Genomic DNA, 12,152 nt, shown 5'->3' on the forward strand with positions numbered 1-12,152 from the left:
TTATTAAAATTAGAGAAAACATTATTTTGCTTAAAATCATTTAAAATTTTAACAGTAAAATGTATGTGGATATAATTTTCCTATTATTCAAATTTCCCTAGTTATTAATTGTATTAATTTCTATACTTTAGAGAGCAACCCTCAAAAGTACAAAAGAACTTTCAAAATTCATGCACTGCCCATAAAAGAGCCAACTCTTACTCCTAAAGCAATTTTGTTGTATTTTTTCCACCTCTCAGTGCAGTTACAGTGTACACCATAATCATGCAAAACTACTGATTTATTTTTTAAGTACATGGGTAATGTCGAATATATTCCATGTAGTCTACCTTGAAATGCGGTCCATTTGAATATTCAGATTTTCATTTCCTAGACTTAGCATCACAGAAAGTCTTGAAGTTCGAGTGCTGAAATAATGACCAAAACTACATAAGAAAATAATTAATTATATAATAATTTTGAATTCCTTTAAAGCAATTGCCTACCTTAAATGTACTCCAAGTTATTCTCTGTAAATGAATGTGGAGCAGGAGCTAACTCTTTTTCAATAGTTTTTATATCAAAAGACAATCAACAGCACATAGGCATTAACAGAGGCCATGTTTTGATCAAATAAGAAATAAGCAGGCCACCAAACAGAATGAGGTCATGAAACACAGATTCTAGCCAATAAGTCTGCTGGCAGAGACAGCTGAATGTGTTCTCACCATAATCTACAAGGCTCAGCAGTGATTATTCCTCACCTGCTGTGCTACTTATGTCTGAATCGCTTTTCCTCTCTCACACACACACACATTACCAGTTGTGTGCCAGCTTCTATGTTAAGAACTAGGATATAAAGTAAATAAGGAACCCCTTTTTAAAAAATTTTAAGTCTAATGATGGTAACAGGGTGATAGATTACAGTGTGTTGTAAAAAATTATGTGTGAACTATGTACTCTCTCATCTTGCTTACTTCTCTGCTAGGATCCTAGCATCAGTGGAAAACTCTGGTAGCAGCATTTGGTTCTGATATCATTCTTTATAATAGCTAATAATTATTTATATCATTTACTGAGTGCTTGTTACATGACAGGCAATGTTACAAGCTCTTCGCAGCCACGAACTCCTCAAATCATTATAACAAGCTTAGGAGATAGCCACTACTGTCAGCCCCTTTTTCAGATGAGGAAGCTGAGGTTCACAGAGATGAGATAAATTGCCCAATGTCAAGCAGGTGTAAGAGTCAGGATTCGAATTCAGGCTGGTTGGTCCACAGCTTCTTTGGTTAACCGCTGCTTTCCTCTCTCCTACCATACATAACCTTTCACTTGGATCATGGAACTGTGGCTCATTTCTTGTCTTCTCGTGATGTTGAATTGGAGTGCTCATGTTACAGAGCTCTTAACTGAATATAACAGCAAAAAAAAAAGAAAGAAAGAAAGAAAGAAAGCTTCAGATGTTGGTGAACTAGCTAAGCAGTATTTGCATGTTTTCCTATATATAGTTTTGTTACAAAAACAAAGAACAAAGCCTAGAACCCCAAAAGATCACAGTAAAAATTTGAAACATAAGTTGTGAAAATCCTGAACAATATAATTGGATAATTTTTTTCTTCCTTATCTATCCCTGATGACTAGCATGCTCCCAGCTCAGCAAGAGCATTAAGACAAATAGAAAAGGAACCTGGCAGCCAGGAGATTAAGTCCCAGCGACCACTTGTAGAGACGTACGTGTCTCTCACTGATGAATGTGTCATGAGTACACACTCCACACCCTGGGTCCACTGGCTGCCTGGGACCTGACCTGCTCAGTGGATCTTCAGATTTCAGAGCTGTTGCTTCATTGCACTGTTCTCAGCTGTTTCTTTCTTCCTTGCATATTATCTTTTGTCATCCATAATGAGCCTCTAGTAAATGAGAGTTTAATAAAATCTTTGCAATTATTTGAAGATAATACAATTGTCTACACACACACATATTTTTTAGCAAAAGAATTTTCAAGAAAATCTTATTACTATGCCAAGTTTTTAAAACATAGAAACTTTCATATTTTCTATTGTTGTTCACTGTCAAACTTTTCAAAGAAACTATTTACATGCAATACTCTATTTCCTAATTTCCTTTTCATTTGGCAGTATTTTTTAGTATGACTTCTGCCGCATTCCTTTTTATCACATTATTAGCCTTCATTTCATTTGACTATTTAGTAGCTTTGTTGACCACTTCATCCTTGAAACACTCTCATGTTTGGCCATGTGATGCCACTCTCTTGTGCTCTTCCTCCTAAATGACCAGCCAGGTCTCTCCTTTATCTAACTTCTAAACGTAAGAGTTGGAGTTCCTGTCATGGCTCAGTGGTTAACGAATCCAACTAGGAACCATGAGGTTGCAGGTTCGATCCCTGGCCTTGTTCAGTGGGTTAAGGATCTGGCGTTGCCGTGAGCTGTGGTGTAGGTCGGAGATGCGACTTGGATCCTGCGTTGCTGTGGCTCTGGTATAGGCTGGCAGCTATAGCTCCGATTCAAACCCTAGCCTGGAAACCTCCATATGCCACGGGAGTGGCCCAAGAAATGGCAAAAAGACAAAAATAAATAAATAAATAAATGTAAGAGTTCCTCCTTCTCTGCTCCTGAGCTCTCACCCTAATGAATACCAGACCCAATGATTTAAATATTATATTTATGTAATAACTCCCCAAATGTAGATCTCATGCTATTATTATCAAGGTTTTTGAATAAAATGAATATCAAAAATATCAGTTGATTTCTATAATTCAATAAAGGTTAAAATAAAATTTTTAAATGATCTAATTTACAAATAACAAAAATAAACATGTCCAACAAAATATTTTTGGGTTGAAAATTTAAAAGTTTATTGAGATATATTAAATAAGACCTAATTGAAAAAATGTACCATATTCATGGAGGAAAACACTCACTAGTGAAACCATGACAGTTTTACTTAAATTAATTTGTAAAACCAATGTAAATTTCAATCAAAACCCAAATGGCGGCAGGGGGTGGGGGGCGGAAACAGGTCCAAAGTCTCAAACTTTCCTGTAGGAGAGCAATAAGGTCATGATAGCCCAGAGTAAGAAGGTGAAGGACAATGGCCTACGAGATATCAAGATTTAATATAAACGATTGAGATGATATGGTGAGTGTGCATATAAAACACTGGAACAGAATAGAAACCCAGGACGGAAACCACGCATGAATGCAAGAGACCATGAATGACAAGTGTCCGTTGCAAATCGGTGAGAAATGCATGGACTATTCACCAAATATTGCTCAAGCCATACATTCTTGAGAAAATGTGAAATCATTACACACACAGTAGGGAAGTGGATCCTGAAGCGAACTGTGTTTATATGATGGACTAATCTACGGAAGTAAAAGCAGTCAACCAGTATTCAATATATAAGCCTGGACAAGTCTCAAAGCTAAGAAGAAAATGTCAGTGGGTCACACCTCATGTGATATAATTACGATGTAATTACAAACAATGCTGTATTTCAGAATTTTAAGGAGGTTTACATATGTAGTAAAAGTGTAAAGTGAAGTATGAGCATAGTCGACACCAAAGAGAGAAAAAAAGATATCCACATCCACCGTGGGTTAAACTAAGGGCAGCAAAGAAAATGTGATGTCTCTGTATATTCAAAATTTAATTTCATACAGGAAGAATTATGAACAGATTTTGTACTATTCTTTAATCATAACTGTAGCTTTAAAATATTTTAAGATCCTCAAAGTATTCTTAAAAGAGGAAGAAAAGAGGAAACACACATAATACTCAAGTTTAGAAGAGGTGCCTTGGTCTAAACCATGAATTAAAAAAAAAAAATCAATGGAATGAAAGGAAATGATAAAAAAAAAAAGAAGTGGATTCTGAAATCAGGAAACCTAGGTTCAAAGTTTTGCTGGTCTAGATAGTTTTGGGGTTAGAGCAAATCATTTCTTGTTTGGGGTAAGTTTATTAATTTTTCAAAGGTTTGTCATATGTACTGGGGGTTGGGAGCCAGGGGTGGGCCATTACTATATAACATTATTTTTAAACATTCTTCCAGCCTAATAATTTATGCTTCTAGGTATGTTTTACACACTAACCGTGCTCCTGTCTCTGCTGGGTAGAGTAGTGGATACAGTAAAAGCCCAGCATCAGGGAATTCTGTCAGCTGCTAAAGGAAAAGTTCCAACTTTGTTCACAAGCCATATGCTCTCATCTCTTATTATTGCATGTAGTTAGATGCATTATAAATACACCATTCATCCAGGAAATTTAAGTGAAACAACAGAATCCTGAAAATCTGCAAACTACTATTAAACCTATGAAAGATATAGTCATAATGCTTTTTTTCTTCTTTGACCAGAAGATTGACTTGAAAGAATTATTTCTTCTCACCTTTGTAATGTCACCACGCTCTTTATTTATATTTTCCCTGCTTACTGTTTTATCCCTCAGAAACAATCAGGGATTGAACTTATCTCACTGTATAAACACAGGCACCAGGGTCCCCAAGGCTGAGTGTGTCATGGAAAGAGAACTGCCTTCTCAATCCCTCTGTCCGACCTCCTTCCACCTGTTGGGCTGTGTGAGCCTGCAGCATGTCATGGAGCCAAAGCACTTAAGTGGGACATTTCCAGATTCAAAGTGGATGCTGAGTCCTATTTCAGTGTGGGAGTATTTTCCACCCATTGATAACTTAGGCAGATGGCTTTCCCAGAGCTGACAAACACACAGTGGAAGCACATTTTTTTTCATAACCAGCTACTGCAACTAGAAAAATTCTAAGAAAGAAAAACACAGCCCACAAATCAACACAGTCACACCCCAGAGTCATTCTAATTAAGAAATAGTTCTTGTGACTTTTCCTAACATGGACTCACTAGATCGTATAACTGCAGGTAAAGGCAGTGAAATGTGGGGCACACTATTTGAATGGGCTACACATTTTCCCTCAAGAACAGAGTGTGTTCTATGCCACAGGTGTTTCAGTAATTGCAGTACCTTAGGAATATATCATGTTTAACAGACCTTGTACACACATTTCCACCTGTGTGAGACGGTGGTCCAATTTCGATACTCCGGGCTGAGTGTGGGATATACATAAGTCCACGCTGTTTAATAAGGCGCTGCTGGCCAAACGAGTGCTGGGACCGTGGCCCCCTCCTTACCCTGCTATTGATTCCTTGTGTGATGGAGTAAATCACTTGGCCTTAGCGTGTCTACATTTTCTCATGTAACGTGGCTCACTATTACAGAAGAGTTTTTCAGACCTCTGTGAAAAGTCTAACTTGGATTCTCCCTCGGCCAGATGAAACATTTACAATGTAAATGCACATTCTTGATTCCAGAACATGCCCGGATGTTTGCCATTTGGATCAAAAGGGAAATGAATTATACAAGTGCAATAGAGTTTGAGCATAGCACGGTTCTATCCATTGAATTCCTGTATAAACCCTCCATTCTAGTGATTCAGCTAGGAGTCTAATGTCAGTAAGAAACTCAGTGCCTTCTTCATTTGCAGAATACAGTCTGCCTGCTTTATTAAATGCTTTGAATCAATGCACATAAAAGCTAAGATTATGTGGTTAAAAATAGAAACTCAAATTCACATTAAAGTAAGAAAAGAAGTATAAGAAAATATGTTTTTGTGGGGAAAAAAAAAATCCTCCGTAAATATATATTTAAAAACCTTGTGTTTCTCGGCAGCTCAGGCACCAGGTACTAAAAGTGATTATATGAATCTCGAGGCCAAAGGAAGGACCGTGTTTCTACAAGTAAAGCAAATATATCCGCCAGTGTTGGAAGTCTGTCATTCCACTGTGCTCTTACGAAGAAACATGAGAGACATTTTTTCTGCAGAATTGTTTTGATTTAGAAATCCACATTTTTCAGTAAATTGAAAAATTGGCCTCCGTTTTTAACCTCTTCCTAAATCCCTACCTTTGGGTCTGTCGGTTTGAAGGGCCCACCTCCTCTGACTCTGGCCTCGGCAGTGTGATTGCTTTAGCCTCAAGACTCTTGGCAAACACAATATGCGCACGGAGGATGGAACAGGGTGTGCACAGCTGGGCTTGGTCACTCGTGAGTCTGCCATTGCCTTGCGTGCGTGCTCTGGCTAGAGGACGGAAAGGGCCGGCCAAACTGCCCCATGTCCCCAGTTCTCTGAGATGAGCCTTAGAGGAACCAAATCCTGAACTATGAAGGGCACAGCCAGGGTCAGCAGAGTTGTCTAGTCCACTGTGATGTCTACTCTTGTATGCCCACTAGGGGTCTTGTGGTGCCTTATTTTGCAGCAAAAGCCACCCGAAGTGTGCAGGAACACATATGAAGTAGTCTTTCCCCAGAATCCTGAGCACAGGACTTAATTTTATTTCATTTATTTATTTGTGGTTTGGTTTGGTTTGGTTTTGGACATGCCTGAGGTATGTGGATGTCCCTGGGCCAGGGATCCTTACCCACTGAGCCATCAGGGACTCCAGGACTTAATTTGAAATGTTATGAAAGTAGCTTAACCGCCCTTGTATTTTCAGTGCGAATACTGACTTTTATAAACTGAAATGAGCCACCGTCAGGACAGCTTTTGCCACTTGAGTTATTTTTCCAGTCCACGATGATGTTTGTCCCCCTTTATCCAGATCACATCAGCCAGGGGTCACTGAGCGGTAACCTAGGAGATGCCCTGATGACAATGGGCAGCACGTGGATTGCCCTAATTCTTTAAGTTATCACTTTCCATTGTGCCGCCTGAGACTGCTTTTTTAAATTCTACCTTAAGGCGCTTGGCATGGGTCTAGGGTTGTCTCTCGAGTTAGTTCAATTCACATGGGGTCTGTTAATGAGACAGAGTAAACATTTGCACACTTGCGTAGCACAGCCTTCCCCTCATGGGAAAGATGTGGAGTGATCTTGGCCAAGGTCAGGGACCTGGATAATGGGTCTGCAGTCAACCCTGCACCACTCAGGCCACTGTCCCGTTGAAGAGACATGGCCAAAAGGAATGAATGGTCACCATTTGGAGATAAGGTGAAGGGGATTCTGCCCCGGGAGCTATGTGGAAATAGGCTAATACTTCCCTGTGACTTTGCCCCTCTGCGTGCGTGAGATGCTCTGATCCTACGTGTTCAGTGTGCCCAGTTGACAGAGGACTCTGCTGACATTGCAGCTGACATGTGCAGGCCACATGCCCACGGGATCCGGAGGCCGACAACCCCACCCTTGGGGATGAAAAGACTCACACTTGGTTTCGAGGTCCGCCAGCTGCCTAATTTTGGGTGAGACGCTCTGAACCAGATGACTCCAGTGACTTTCTTGACTCCCAGGTTCTGAGACTTGTGACAGTCTATGGTTAGTGGGGAGGCGGGATGTAGAGAAAAGCCCATGGTAGTGGATCTTCTGGCTCATCCCAAATTCAAAAGATCCTTTGATAAATTGTTTAACTTTTTGCATTTCAAATTTTCATCTGAAGAACGGGAGAACTAGAAAAAAAAAGTTTTTTGAGTTTCCTCTTTATGTGAAATGTTATACTATCAGCATGCATGTTAATGCCTGGATATCCCTGATGAGGTTAATATATTTGGGGGATTAGGGAGAAGAGAACCAAACCTTCTATAATGACACAATCAATGATTGTTCAGCTGCCATCAGAACTCACTAGACATAGTTTCTAGGTCATTGATGATGAATCTTTGATTAGATGTGAAATTTCTGCAGCTTGCTAGAAGTCAGAGTAAACTCCTTTTCGAGGAATAAAACAAATGATCATTTTCTAGGTATAACCTTTCTAAGACCATAATGTTTATGTTATCATCACTTGAATTCTGCACTGTAGATGTTTGAAATAAAATATTTATTCAAGATATTTAAATTCACTCTTTCAGACTGTTATTAGGTCTAAAATATGAAAAAATATAAATGTGCCACATGTCAACATCCTTTCTTCATATTAATGAGTATATACTGAGCTGTGTAATGTTTTATAAAATTAGTCACTATAAAGGCTAGGAAAATGTAAGGTGATAATTTTATCGCTATGTATTTCCTGTGTTCATAGTAAATTTTCAGAAGGCCAAAAAATGCTGAATTTCATATCAGTAATCAATATTTATCAATATGCTATGGGTTTTACTACAAGTTTTAATAAATAACACTAAGATTTCTTATTGCTCATCAAAGGCATTTTTTAAAAAAAAAATCATTGAAATTTGAAAAAAATACAGAATTCAGACATTTTTTTGAGCCAGTATGTGGTGTAGGAAAAAGAAGGGGTAGGAAGTTAGTAAGAGATATTACTGAAAACACTCTGGGACTCAAAATAAAATAATAAAATAAATAATAAATTAATATAAATGTTTTATATTACTGCTAAATTTACCTTAAAAAGATAGAGATCTAAAAATTTCATAAATCCATCTGTCCGTGTCATCCCAAACTAAAAGTTGGATTTTCCCACATGTAATTATGTGCATATGTATTTTTATGGCATGAAAATTTTTATTTTTTATTTTATTTTATTTTCACTTTTTAGGGCTGCCCCTGTGACATATGGAAGTTCCCAGGCTAGGGGTCAAATCAGAGATGTATCTGCCAGCCTACACCACGGTCACAGCAATGCAGGGTCCGAGATGTGTCTTCATCCTACACCACAGCTCACAGCAATACTGGATCCTGGACCCAGTGAGTGAGGCCAGGTATCAACCCCACATCCTCATGGATATTAGTCAGATTTGTTTCCGCTGAGCCACAACGGGAACTCCTGGCATGAATATTTTTAAAGAAACCGAGACTCTCCTTCCATATTAATCTCTGTCTTCAAGCATTAGTCTTGACCTTGAACTGTAAATCAGATGATTACAAGACTGGATAGGTATATGCTGGGTTTAGAAGAGCCTTCACTTTTCTAAAGTTCAGTACTTAAAACAAGTGCTCAGAGCCTCTCTTGATGCAGAAACTCTGCTAGGGCGAGGGACAGTTATAAACAGTAACAGTATCTCCTGTTCTCAAGAACATTGAATTCATTGATTCATTCATTCCCTCATTCAGCCATCTTTTTCTTCCTCTAACTTACCTTTCCCAAAGACCTAGAGTGCTGGCAGATGAAAATGCCAAAATCAGTAGGGTGAGTCTCATCCCTGGGGGGTGGACAGTGATATCTTTCTTCCTCTCCGCATCCACTCCATCCTCCTCCGTTATCTTCAGAACCTTGACTTCATTCTGTTAGAAAACTCTATCCTTGCAGCTTGTAGTAGTCACGTGACTCAGTTCTAGATGATAAGATGTCAATGGAATGAGCAGACTTCAACTGGGTAGAGTTTCTGGCAAAGTATTATTTTTTTTCCTGCAAAAGAGACAGAATCAAAACGCACACACACACACTCACACACACAAACACACACCTTTCCTCCATTACTCTTTTTTCTTCTTCTTCCATTCTGAAATGAAGCTATGACGTGTGGAGGCAGAGTAGCTATATTGTGAGTGTAAGGACTAAAGCCATAAGGGAAAGATAAAGGAAGCTAAAACGGCCTGAGACTTTGAAAATCTCCCAGGCAGCTCTGAGCAGCTGGCTGACCACTTATAGACCTCGTAGATGTCAGAAATATCACAGCATGACATCTCTCTTTCAGGACACTTGAGATTTCCTGGCTGCATCTCTCTCTCTCTCTTTTTGGTTTCTGTGACTTTTTTTTTTTTTGTCCCAGAGAATTAAGAAAAATAAGCGGGAATTTTCTGATGAATACAAAAGGTGGAAAGAAAGCTTCAATATGAGGATACTTGGATAGAGAGACTCTCCTAAGACCGGTTTGGAACCAGAAGGAAAACTAAAGTTCTAAAAGTCAGTTATATTAGGTACTTGCCTGCACTATTCACTTTTTAAATGGCATAAATAAATATATTTGGGAAAAAAACAATATGACTCTCCCGATGAGGTCAAATTCATATTTCCTTTAAGATGACAATGTGGCCAGATTAATTGTCATTATTATCAAAAAGAAAGGGTAGATTTTCTCTTGGCCTTTCTGTTTTTATGACTCTGCCCTGGTCCCAGTGAAGACGAGAAATAGAAACACAAAACAAAACACACCTTCATGCAAAACTCTCAGTAACTTAATGAGAACTTCAAACGAGGTATTTGTTGAGACTTTAAAATCATGTCCAGCTTCCCTTGCGTTATTAAATAATTTCATGTTTAGAAGTCTGTTCCTCATTTGTTTATTGAATATTACAAATCTTAATAGAGTCCTATTGCGTATACCTTGAGAAAGACAATATGGATTGTGGTAAAACTGATATTCTGGACCCAGAGGGTCCTTGGCTTGAATTCCGTCAGAGAATGCTTGTGCTATGCACCTTCATATGTTACTGGTTAGCATGTTCTAATTTTCTCTTTTAAAAACTCATCTTATTGGTGACCCAAAGGCCTTTCCTTGTTTTTCTAGTAACATAAGGGGAAGGAGAGGGAGATGGAGGGAGAAATTCCAGGCCTTCTGCCTTTCGATAAAATACATCCCTCTCTAGGGTTTCTTTTTCTTCATAGATTTCATTACCTTGAATTTTTAACTTTCAGAATCTGGGACAGATATTTTTGATTTTAGCCAGTTAATAATTTAGTGGCTTTTTACCTTTTTTCATTGTTGCCATAATTATAAACATTTTAAAGTCACAATTGTATATGGGGTGTTTGGGGAGAGATTCTTAAAATATAAAGAAGCTATGAGCATGAATAAACATGCAAAGAAAACTACAAATCCAACTATTTCTTACGATATATTTACCAAGTATCCAACAAAAGTTTGCTTAAAAAGTGAGTTCAAAGGTTTATGGTTAGTTTCCCTTCAATTATTTTAATCATTCTTGTTGTGGGTCATAGGTATACGTGTGTGGAAACAATTATCATGTTAACACATGATTCATAGCATGTAAGCTTGCAAACACCTTCAATACTAATATGTTAGTTCTTCCGTATGAGGTTTAACATTCCAGGCTAAGTGTTTAACAATATATATAATAGGGAAAACAGATGTTCATGTACCTTGCTTTGCCTAACAATTTATTAAAGAATAAGAAATATAACCAAATAAGGTCAATCTGGCTAATACTCGTTATTATTTGGCATGTAACAATCAACCACAGGAGAAAACATTTTACTATTGAGACTGATAGTCTTAATGCTTGCAGGATAGATATTTAGTGATAAAAACACTTGTTGCTAATGTTTCTAATTAATGTAAGTTTATGGAGGATCTTTACGAGTCCAAGCCTAACACCTAGATAGTCGCCTTCTGTGTCCTTCGGAGCTTACCACCAAAAATGGTCAATGCTCACCTTCATTTGCATGTTTTTCTATCGTGCTTCAAATAGATGTTTTTCTTTTTTTGTTTTGTTTTGTTTTTTAGGGCTGCACCCTCGGCATATGGAGGTTCCCGGGCTAGGGGTCTCATTGGAACTACAGCTGCCAGCCTACAGCACAGCCACAGCAACACCAGATCCAGGCCACGTCTGCGACCTACACCACAGCTCACGGCAATGCCGGATCTTTAACCCACTGAGTAAGGCTGTGGATTGAACCCCAACCTCATGGTTCCTAGTTGGATTCGTTTCCGCCGCGCCACAATGGGAACTTCCAAATGGATGTTTTTCAACCTTTCTTTCCGTTTTTTCTCCTATCCCCAGCCTTCCTTGCTCCTCCCTTTCCCTCGGTCTATCCCCTTTCTTCCCTCCTTCCCTCCCTGTCTCCCTCCTTCCTTCTTCTCTTTTTACTGTATGAGCCCAGCGTGTTAAACATTTTAGCTGCAGATCATAAAGATAGGACAATGCTTTATGTCACTTACTGTCTCAGAAAAAGTAAACTGTGCTTCACTTTTACATTAAAGGGACATTGTATTTTGCTTTGATAGATGTATATGTTCCTTGTGTAAGAATAATATAAAAGTGTCGTCACAGAAGGAAGTTGATGAAAATAGGATTTTATAATTTAAATTGCATACTTATTTATTTTACTTTTTTCTGTCTTATCTTTTCCCCCCCCCCCCCCAAGGACTCAGAATCTTAGGGGGTGACAAAAATCTGCTGATAGAAATTCCAAAGAAAAGTTTTTTTTAAAATCTAGATATTAAAGTATATTACCAGATAATTTGAAAGATTCCTTAATAGAAAAGAACTGG

At 38.3% G+C, this 12,152-nt stretch overlaps 1 non-coding gene across 1 annotated transcript; it reads right to left on the minus strand.

Moving 5' to 3' along the window:
- Nucleotides 7,181–7,259, minus strand: MIR9802 (microRNA 9802). Its single transcript, NR_128484.1, has one exon. It is a non-coding gene; the product is annotated as a microRNA 9802 (primary transcript).

The sequence above is a fragment of the Sus scrofa genome, chromosome 7 (assembly GCF_000003025.6).
Source record: "Sus scrofa isolate TJ Tabasco breed Duroc chromosome 7, Sscrofa11.1, whole genome shotgun sequence".
Taxonomy (NCBI): Eukaryota; Metazoa; Chordata; class Mammalia; order Artiodactyla; family Suidae; genus Sus; species Sus scrofa.